Below are 10,355 nucleotides of genomic sequence, written 5' to 3' on the forward strand. Positions count from 1 at the left end.
CTCACAACGTTGAAGCTGCAAAACCAGACTAAATTCAGCAGTCAGTGTCTCAGAGGAACGCGGCTGAGTCGTGCCCGGTGAAGACTGGCGTGATGCCTGATGTGACCCTCGATGCGACATTTACGTGAAGTGTGAGTTCCGTGTGAGTTCCGTGTGAGTTCCGTGTGAGTCGGGGTAAATCAGACCACAAAATTTAAGAAACGTTTCTACCCCCAAATCATCAACACAACAAAAAACTAAAACACATTTAAACAATACAAACTGTTAAACGTGCTATTACTGTTACTGCTCTACTGTATGCATGCACATACCGCTTTTTATGTTTTCCATAATTTTACACTGTCCATGCTTAACATATTTAACATATTTAACATATTTAACAATTCACTGCAAAAGACACAGTCACTTCTGTTACTAACTGTATGAAATCCCACCCAGAGGACCTAAAGGCTAATAATGCACTTTCACCCATGTCTTATCAGCACTCTGGAGGTAATTACACACAGAAAGGAATGTGCATGATAAGCTGACACAGGTAAAGCAAATAAGAGCGAGCGAGTATATCTACATCCAGCACATACTGAGTTACGTCATGCATCTCTGTAAGACAGGAACACAATCAGCTCTGCGAGATGAGAGGCCAAACACTGGGTTCCATTTATTACTTTAATTATTATTCTTTTATTTTCATTACCCTAAAGCAAAAAAATGATGTTCTGGTCACTGGCAAAGGCAAACTGTGGACTGCTAAAGCTAACCGACCTCACAGTGTTGAAGGTTATACCCAGAATCATAACAAAGGTTTTTATAATCTTACATCATATATAATCAGAGGCATGGCACATCTGGACAGCAAACAAGAAAATTCTTGGGGACGTTAACATGTAGGCTCATGAAGCTGAGAAAAAGCCACATGCGTCAGAAAATCCACATAAAATGAGCTACAGATGTCAGACAGACATTCACGCCTGAAACGTTTCCAAAATATCATATAATTATTAACCAAGTGCTCAGGCCATGAAGTCGTGCAATCAAGTGATAGTCAACTGTAGAGCTGAGCAATGTGACAAAAACATCAGATCACGATTCTCGCAGATTTACTCACAAACTGGCAGCGATACAGTGAGAGCTGCATTACACTACACAACTGCTATCAATAAAAATACACACGTTTAATAGTAATAAACACATTTACAATAAATGTAATACTTAATAAATAACACTTTTATTTATAATACCTTGAAAATATTTAATTAACCACTAATAAAAACAATTTTTCAAAATGATTTTATGATTTTAAATATTAAGTACAGTATTTTGACATCACATCACCTGCATCCAGTCAGTTTGTAATCCACAATATATCAGAAAAGCACAGAGAAATAATTTATCACAATATTGATATATCGTCATATCGCCGAGCCCTGGCCACCTGTCAGTCAAATTCAGTGCCAATTCATTCCACTATAAAGTAATCCCTAAGTTCTGTTAGTGTATATGCAACAAATTATATCCATTATTCTCTCTGATATGAATCATTAATCTGCTTTGTTCAGATTTAACCCATGTTTAAGCGTCTCTGGAACGTACAGACGCTCAGAGCAGTGAGATGTTCGGCCGTTTAACTGTGTTAAAGTATTTTCCTTCTCAGGGCGGCTAGAAGTTAATAATTAAATGGAGGCCGAGAACGCTCACTTATGCATTATTTACTCTCTTCTGCAGCTCTGCCAAGCTGCATTTTGAAAATAAGAGCACAACAGCGCTCACTGTGAAATAAATGAAGTGAAATAAATGAAGTTTGTTTCCTCTGTCTTCAGCTCTACGCTTCTCTTCTGACCGCCGGCAGTCCAGCAGGTGAAGACGTGACCTCATCCCTGTACCACGAACTGCAGTGGATTCATCACACGGCTTTGAAACGCTGCGTACTTAAACAATAAATCTAAACCCTGAGCCGCAGCAGACACCAGCCCCGAGTGCCAAGCGGTTAGAGATTTATTTTAGAGATTGTTATATGACTTTGTAAATAATTAAAGCCCTGCCCAAAGTAAGACAAATATAATTACATAAGCACATCTGGACAAGGAAAGAGCATACTATTCATCCACCAAATGACACTGATGAGCGAGATTTGCATAGTCCGATCAGATATTTGACTCGCAAAAAGACACTGTTTCCGCATACTACACATACCACAAACAAATATCTGTACTTTCTCAGCGTAAAGTGGTGGAATAGGAAGTTTTTCCTGATGTAACTCTTATAAAGGGGAATATTTTATAAAGTGTTAATGTCTAAATATACAGTTAACAGTCCGGGTTATTGATTGCACGATTCACAAAGGTCAGAAAATCTAAATAAACCTCAGGACTAACTGCTGCGTGACGTCTATATGCTTCAGCTTGTGAGCTTCTCTAATGTTTTGCTTTTTTTCTGGCTGAAGTGCTTTTCAGTCTGACTCAAATTAGAAACTGAACTCCAGCAGTAATGACAGCGAAGAAATGAACCCAGTCTATTCACCTGGCTATGAAGTTTTACACAAAGCCTCATGCAGAACAATTTAAAGATAATGTATACTATTAAATTCCTAATGGTGTGCGATATGCAGGAGCGTGCAGCAAGTGCTCCTCAGACCTCATTATGTTCATTATTATACTTTTCTAAACTCGAGAAGATGACAAAGAGCTCTCATTAGAGCTGGTTCTCTATTCAAGCTGAGAGAGAGAGAGAGAGAGAGAGAGAGAGAGGGAGTGAGAGAGGGAGAGAGAGAGGGAGAGAGAGAGGGAGAGCTGTAATAAAGCACGTAATGATTAAACTTCAGCTTTATGATTAAACGATGATTAAACTCAACAAGAGCGTATTGCTGAACTTTGTTACTTGGCAGGGACGCAGAGGTGGACAACAAGAGAGAGGAGAGAAAAAAACAGAATGGAGAGGTGAAAGCAAAAGCAGGAAGGAAGGGAAAAGATAGAACTGCTGATAATGAGTGGAAATGTTCATGTAAAGTAAAGCCTTTGTTCAGCCAGGCTGTGAAGGAACAGCAACAATCCTCTGGGTCTCAGTGTTAAACAGAACAGTCCTGCACTCCAAATACACCATAATTACACAACAAACTCCAAACTCTAACACACAGCGTACTGTAAATACCTCTTTTATGAGCTAATGTGATAACCGTATCACTATCTCAAGACACACTGACGGCTCGTCACACACACTTTCTCATCACAGGCAATAAGACCGAAACCCGAGCACACGGCTAAGGGCTACGCTAAACCGTATGACTGCTTCATGCTAGCGCTGCGTACACAAACAGCGGGATGAAACCTGAGGAACCTGAGCGATGTGACACTACTGAAACCAGATGCCACGTCTTTCCTAAACAAGGTCTTATAATCCTAGACACCAGGAATTGCCAAAGCATGAAACATTTACTTATACAGTGGAGTCGAAAAGTCTCAGAGCACGTTAAAAATCCCATAATTTTTTGTTTTCATTTAAAACAGGAAATAAACAGAAATTTTGAAATGTAGCAAAAATGTAAACAAATGAAATATCTAACTGAAATAAAAAATTTAAATTCAAGTTTCTGCACTATTTAAGACACTATTTAAATGTAAGCGAATGTGATATTGACCAGGAATTCCACACGATTCTACACAATTTCAATTCAAAAGGCAGCGATTTGTTATTTAATGCTGCCACTGAATCTGCTACGATGCGATTCAATTTGATTTATTATCCTCCGATTGATCTGTGATCAACTTTGTTCAGAATCTGGGGTGGACCTACTGTAAATTCTCCATGAGAAACAGAAAAGTATTCAGTCCTGGATGGCGTAACCCTGCGTTCATACGAGTGAAAGTGATGTACATGCACAAACACGACACGGAGCCGCGATTTCAGTGACAAGCGGCGAGTGAACTGAGATTTTCTCAACCAAATTATGAAGCTGTAAAGCAATAAATCCTAACGACTGTCTCAAATGATTCCTCGGCCAATCCTGTGGCGTGTGCGGTCCGACGTTTCTTCAGTTCCCTGCTCACAACCTTAGCTTCTATCTGCAGTTAGTTCCCATTTACTGTGGAAGAAAACTTTATAACTGTGGTTTTATCTTCTCCTGCCATACACGACCTCTCAGTAAAGCTGTTTAGAGACACTAGCAAGAAAAAAATAAAGCTTGGACGGAAGTAAAGAAACTTTTAACAAACATGATGTGTATAAATCGTACGGTGGACGGTAGCCTGTATATTTTGGTTACATGGTTAAATGCCAACAACTGCTGTCAACACACGCACAAGACACCTGCCAGTGTGAACGCTAGGAGATTCTAGCACAATTTGGGGATTTCCTTCCTCAAATGACACGGGATTAATCTGAATAATTAATCACCAGCGTCAGTAAGTGTGTTACAGCAGAGAAACTGAACTGCGCTGAACACCGGCTTTCTACTTAAACCCTGATTTAATGACTTACATGTTTCATGTTACTGAGATAACAACTACTTTTACTACTTTTTTACAAAATGAAAAGACTGAGAAGATTATTGTTTTTTAATGAGAACACACACACACACACACACACACACACACACAATACACACACACAAGCTTACAGTCCACCACTGTGCGTCAGTAAGCCTTTATCACGCTTCATCGTTCTCTTAATCTCCCAGAAACCCTGGAAAGAGAACTCGGAGAGATCATCACCACCACAGAGAGCTCGATCCATCACACGGTGCCGCAGGATCCACTGCAGGCCGAATTCTCAAAGAAATGTTCACGTAGCATACTGATTCAGCAAAGTTCCTCACGCTACAGCGGATATTAAAATTCTACACAGCTCTGTTAAAACTGCAGGGTTTTGTGATGTAAAAATTAAACCAAGATAAATCAAGTCAGATCTTTTTCCACCTTTAAGGCGATGCAGCACATTAACCTACAAAATTCTGGTGAAAAAAAAATAGAATTGTTTTAGGAAGAAATAAAAGAAAAAGAACAAACTAACAATAAACTGGTTGCATAAGTATGCACACCCTTTTATAACGGGGCATGTGACTGGTTCATTCTGAGCACAATCACATGCAAACTCAGGACTCGGGGCATTAGGAGTAACTGCACTTCAGTATACACTGACGACAGACTGAACGGTAACTGGAGGGTTTAACTGTGCAAATCTTGTGTGTAAATAAAACTAAAATGTGAACTTAAAATGTTAAAGTACCTCATCACATTAGCATCATGCTATATTGACAGTGACAACATCCAACTACTCATATGTCTTTAGTGAAACCAACGTTTCCTATTACACACACAGGAATGTACAGAGTTTACAATCAACAATAAAATCCAGAAAGCATGACAAAGCACGTCAATTCAATACCAAAGAATTCTAATAATCAGAGTTAAAAAACAAACACGTAATAAGCCTTGCTAATGTCACATTACAACATCCTGACAACAGCAGCGAGTGTGTGGACTGATTAATATAGAGCACTTCAAAAACATGGGCTAATATCAATATAATAACCTGTATGAATATTATCATTTTACTCAGTGATGCTTCTGCTACTGACACTGTTACGTTAGGAATAAAACACAACAGGGTGTGCTGTTATAGGAAAATAATCCACGATGGAGCGGCAAGATAAGCAGATTATTTTCCTATAACAGCATGTCAGCATGGTTTTCCTCTTATGCCTCAGAGTTACTTAGTTTCAGGTCTTTTGTGTGGTTTTTGAGATGCAGTTTGGCAGGAAGTTTCGCTGAAACCTGGCAAACACACCTGCTGTACGGAACACACCTGAAGAAAGGTACGTCCAGAAACGAGCTGCTAGACTGTACGCTGGATGACTGGAAGGTTTTCCTCTAAAACTTCACCAGACAGTAGCCTGTGGCAGGAGTCACGTGTGAGAGCATCTCCACTATATCCTGTTTGAGGCTACGTCGTCGTTAATGACGTCCTGCGACACCAGACTTTATGGTCATGAGTAAAAGACTGTCTACATGCTGCAAGACCTTCAGTCTCTGATAAAGGTTCCTGTATGGTTCCTTGAGTGATTCAGTAGTTTCAGAAGGTGTGTGTTTGTGTGTGTGTGAGAGAGAGAGAGAGATTGAGAGATAGTGCAGGTGTGGTGTGTGTTTGTTTGTGTGTGCATAAGCCGTTGGAAATGACGTCAGGTGTGTACATGGACCTCTCCAAGGAGTCCTTTTCCACGGCCTGGACTCAGAGGACGCTCAGCGGCTCGGCGTTCAAACTGAAACACCGAGTGATTGGGTTTCAGCCACACCGGTGTCTCATTTCCTCCCAACAAAGCACCAAATACTGCCATTTCTCCTCGACTGAATTAAACATAACCATCATTACTAGCACAAATCATTCAGTGAGCTGATCAGTACTCTAACAAAACAGAACAGAACAATAAAATCAGCTCACACTCACTTTTAACAAACTCATATTCCTGTTTTATTACCTGAGACCTGACCTGAGAGACAAACCCAGCATTACTGTAAAGATAATTCACATCTTCTACAGTCTCCTCCTCCTCCTCCTCCTTCAGCATGCCCAGACTGCTCCCACTGACCTCAAACAGGTTTGGTTAAGCTTTTGTTTTTTGTTTTTTTTGTATTCCTGTTTCCTTTTCATTCACACTGCATTAGTTATTCCACTTCTGCTGGTCATGATGAACACGAACACACACACACACACACACACACACACACACACACTGTGTAACAGCTGCTGAAAACATGGCTACTGAGTTTGTTCAGAGTGAAATGCTAACCTCGTGTAATATAGAATATATAATGTATAATGTATAATGTAGTGAATCTACAGCACTGCTAAAGACACACCTGTGCGCGCGACACACTGACACCACAACCTGTTACACACACACACACACACACACACACACACACACACACACACACACACACACTGATCCGTGTTTCTGTATTATTGGGAGAAGTTCCTCACCTGTGTTTACTTGTGAAGCGCGCAGTGCTGGAGCGCGTGGCTTTCTCTCCACTCCATGTCGTTAGAAGAGAAACTGGACAAACGCGTTCCTCAGACACCTTCAGCTCCTCTGCTGCCTTTACGGTAACTCTGTACCGAGAGCTCGCGACAGCCACCGCCAAATCAACCAATCAGAGAGCGGAGGGGGCGGGGCCTAACGCTTCACGGGAAATGACTGGGCTTGGTTAACGTGAATGCAGCAGGTATGAGCAGAGCTACTGCACACTACTGACCTGAGGAACATGCTACAGAGATCTAACTGAACATCTGCAGTTCTGCATGTGCGTTTCTGCTCTACAGAAGCTGCTTTTTATTTTTATATAATTTATACTCACAGTAACACAGTATATAACACCTATAATACCCGTAACACCTATAACACCTATAACACCTGCAGCACGTGTAACACCCATAACACTTATAACACCTGTAACAACTGTAACAACTGTAACACTTATAACACCTGTAACACCTGTAACAACTGTAACACTTATAACACCTGTAACACCTGTAACAACTGTAACACTTATAACACCTGTAACACCTACAGCACCCGTAACACCTATAATACCTGTAACAACTGTAACACCTATAATACCTATAACACTTGTAACACATATAACACCTGTAACACCTGCAGCACGTGTAACACACATAATATCTGTAATATCTATAAGACCTGTAACACCTGTAACACCTGTAACACCTGGTCTTTATCCAACGTCCAAGTGTGGGTGAGTGAGTCTCCACTGCAGCCTCAGGCTTCTGCCAGGAGAGGAACCCGATGTGGGCTTCTGCTGTTGTCCACGTCAGGGTTCTGTGTGTTCTGTGTCCTGAGATGCTTTTCTGTTCACCACAGTGATAAAGAGTGATTATTTGTTATTTGTTAGTGTAGTCTTCCTGTCAGCTCTGTCTGTTCTCCTCTGACTCTCTCTCATCAACACGGCGTTTCCGCTCGCAGAACTGACGCTCACTGGATGTTTTTTGTTTTTCGCACCACTCTGTGTAAACTCTGAAGACTGTTCTGTGTGAAAATCCCAGCAGGAGATCAGCAGTTTCTAAAATACTCAAACCAACAACCATGCCACGGTCAAAGTCCCTCAGATTTCTGATGGTTGATGTGAACATTAACTGAAGCTCTTCACCTGCATCTGCATGGGTTTATGCATTAGGCTGCTGTTACATGATTGGCTGATTGGATAATTGCATGAATGAGCAGGTGCACTGTGTAAATTTCTTATTTTATTGATGACTGTTTGAAAGTCTGAAGTAAGAATTTCATTGTTCAGTGCAACATTCTCTTCTCTGTGTATATGACCATAAAGTTTTGAAAAGTATTGCAGAATTTTTTTTTTTAACAAAAACCTTTAAATATCTAGAGCCATTATTATCATAATACAATGCATTCATTAAAACTATGCAGCAATTTCTAAAATCCTTACTGATTTACTGAAAGAAGCACAATGTGAACTGAAGCAGCCTCATTAAGTTTAAGAGCATTTGTACTTAACTGCGTTCAGGAATGCTGTGCTTCAGCCAAGCGGCTTGTCATGATATTTACAGAATTAATGCTGAAGGATTCACTGTGCGCATTTTAGTACTAGTCCAAAAAATACTTAACATGCATTATCTATCTCAGTATATATATATATATATATATATAAATATATAAATATTAATTATGGACATGACCTTGCCTTGCCTTGCCTTTGATTAGAAATATAAAAGTATATAAATAAAAATCTTACTCTGTACGCTCATTATGAATTTTATTACTAGACATCGTAAAGCAAAATAACTTTAATAGCTTCTGAAAAGAAATGTGACAGGAGACATTTAAAGGAAAATATCAGAGTAGGCCTAAAAAAAATGGAAGTTATGCAGAATGAATGAATCGATATTTAACCCAGATTTATAAATAGCCAAAATGCCTAACCTCTTGTACCATCCAGTTTTGAGACTCTGAAGGAAAAAAAGCTCTTTCACCTGCTGCAGATTTCTTAACTCGTGGTATGAGCAAAAAGCCTTAAACAGAAAATAGCCAGAAGGTTATAAAAGGCCACACACATTCACGCAGATATTCACGCAGCGGGATTACAGCTTTGCACAGATCTGACATTAAAACCAGCAACTTGTGTAAATATTATAAGCTGTCATTCAAGATTCCCTCAAGAATTATATTCACTGCAGACTCACTACACAATAAACCAGTAGTCCTTTACTGTTTCCCAAGAAAAGTGCAAAGTAGCTTCATTCTTAATCTTAACCTACAGCCTACAAAGCCTGATATTTGGCTTTAAGTTGGTGGAAATTGTTCCTGGGGCATGTGTTCGTTTTCAGGCAGCAGGTGATGAAGTAAAGCATCATTCAGAAAAAAACAAACATTCAATCAGGACAGTTGGGTAAAGAGGTAACAAGTAATATTTTGCTATTTTTATACTTAAGTGTTAATGAAATAAATCTGTCCTCTTAACATTTCCAAGACCTTCAAATTACTGCTGATAATATAAATCTCGAATAACTGCACACTGTACTGTACATTAATCACATGCACTCAGTTTAGCATCCAATCAAATTCATCAGCTATCAATAATCATGAATCACTTCATCATCTGCTCGACCTTCTCATGCTACACACTGCAGTTGTGTGTTCAGGTAAGTTTCACTAATCTGCTAACATTAATTAACTGGTTAGACTAGAATCAACTCCAGTAGCTAATGTAATTAACTGGCTAATGAGTCAGATTCTAGCTAATGGTAAATATTAATTATTTACAGGATATTTAATGATGTAGCGCTGAGTGATGATTTCAGACAAAACATCAATGAAAATCAACAGTTCTAGATAAATAATAAAATTTACTTTACACACAAAAACATGACATTAACTTCATTTCACCAGGTAAAAACTCAGACTTTTTAATACTCAACTACAGGTTTGGCTTCCAGTTTAACATTTTTAACCACTTTTACCAGAGTTTGTTGTTTGGTTGTTTTGAATCATTCAGTACACTGAAATATGTGGAGCTGTGATGAAAGTTTAGATTACGGTTGTGATGTAATCTGCATGTGCAGCAGCTAGCTGTTATATAAACCTGCCTCAGTAGCTTTTGTATAGTTTCTTCATCAGATTATTAAGTAGCTTTCAAGGTCCACATTTTATGTAATTCATAAAGTTACAGAAATAGAAAATCAGCCTGTAATAAGAGCTTTGACCTGGGAAACATTTACAGCGAGATGGAGAGACGAGCTTGGCATTTCCGCTGCTAGAAATCTAGATCAGGTCTTTAAATAGCACAAGAGAATAATGAAGGACAAAAAGAGAGAAGAAAACACAGACGAAG

General features: G+C 39.3%; 1 protein-coding gene across 1 annotated transcript in view; it reads right to left on the reverse strand.

The window, feature by feature from the left end:
• Positions 1–7,118, reverse strand: part of shroom1 (shroom family member 1) — a 24,306-nt gene extending 17,188 nt beyond the window's left edge. Inside the window, exon 1 of the mRNA XM_034311259.2 lies at positions 6,973–7,118. The gene's annotated coding sequence lies outside the window, so the exon portion shown is untranslated. The remainder of the gene's footprint in view (positions 1–6,972) is intronic.
• Positions 7,119–10,355: the final 3,237 nt, after the last annotated feature.

Source organism: Pangasianodon hypophthalmus, chromosome 15 (genome assembly GCF_027358585.1).
Source record: "Pangasianodon hypophthalmus isolate fPanHyp1 chromosome 15, fPanHyp1.pri, whole genome shotgun sequence".
NCBI lineage: Eukaryota > Metazoa > Chordata > Actinopteri > Siluriformes > Pangasiidae > Pangasianodon > Pangasianodon hypophthalmus.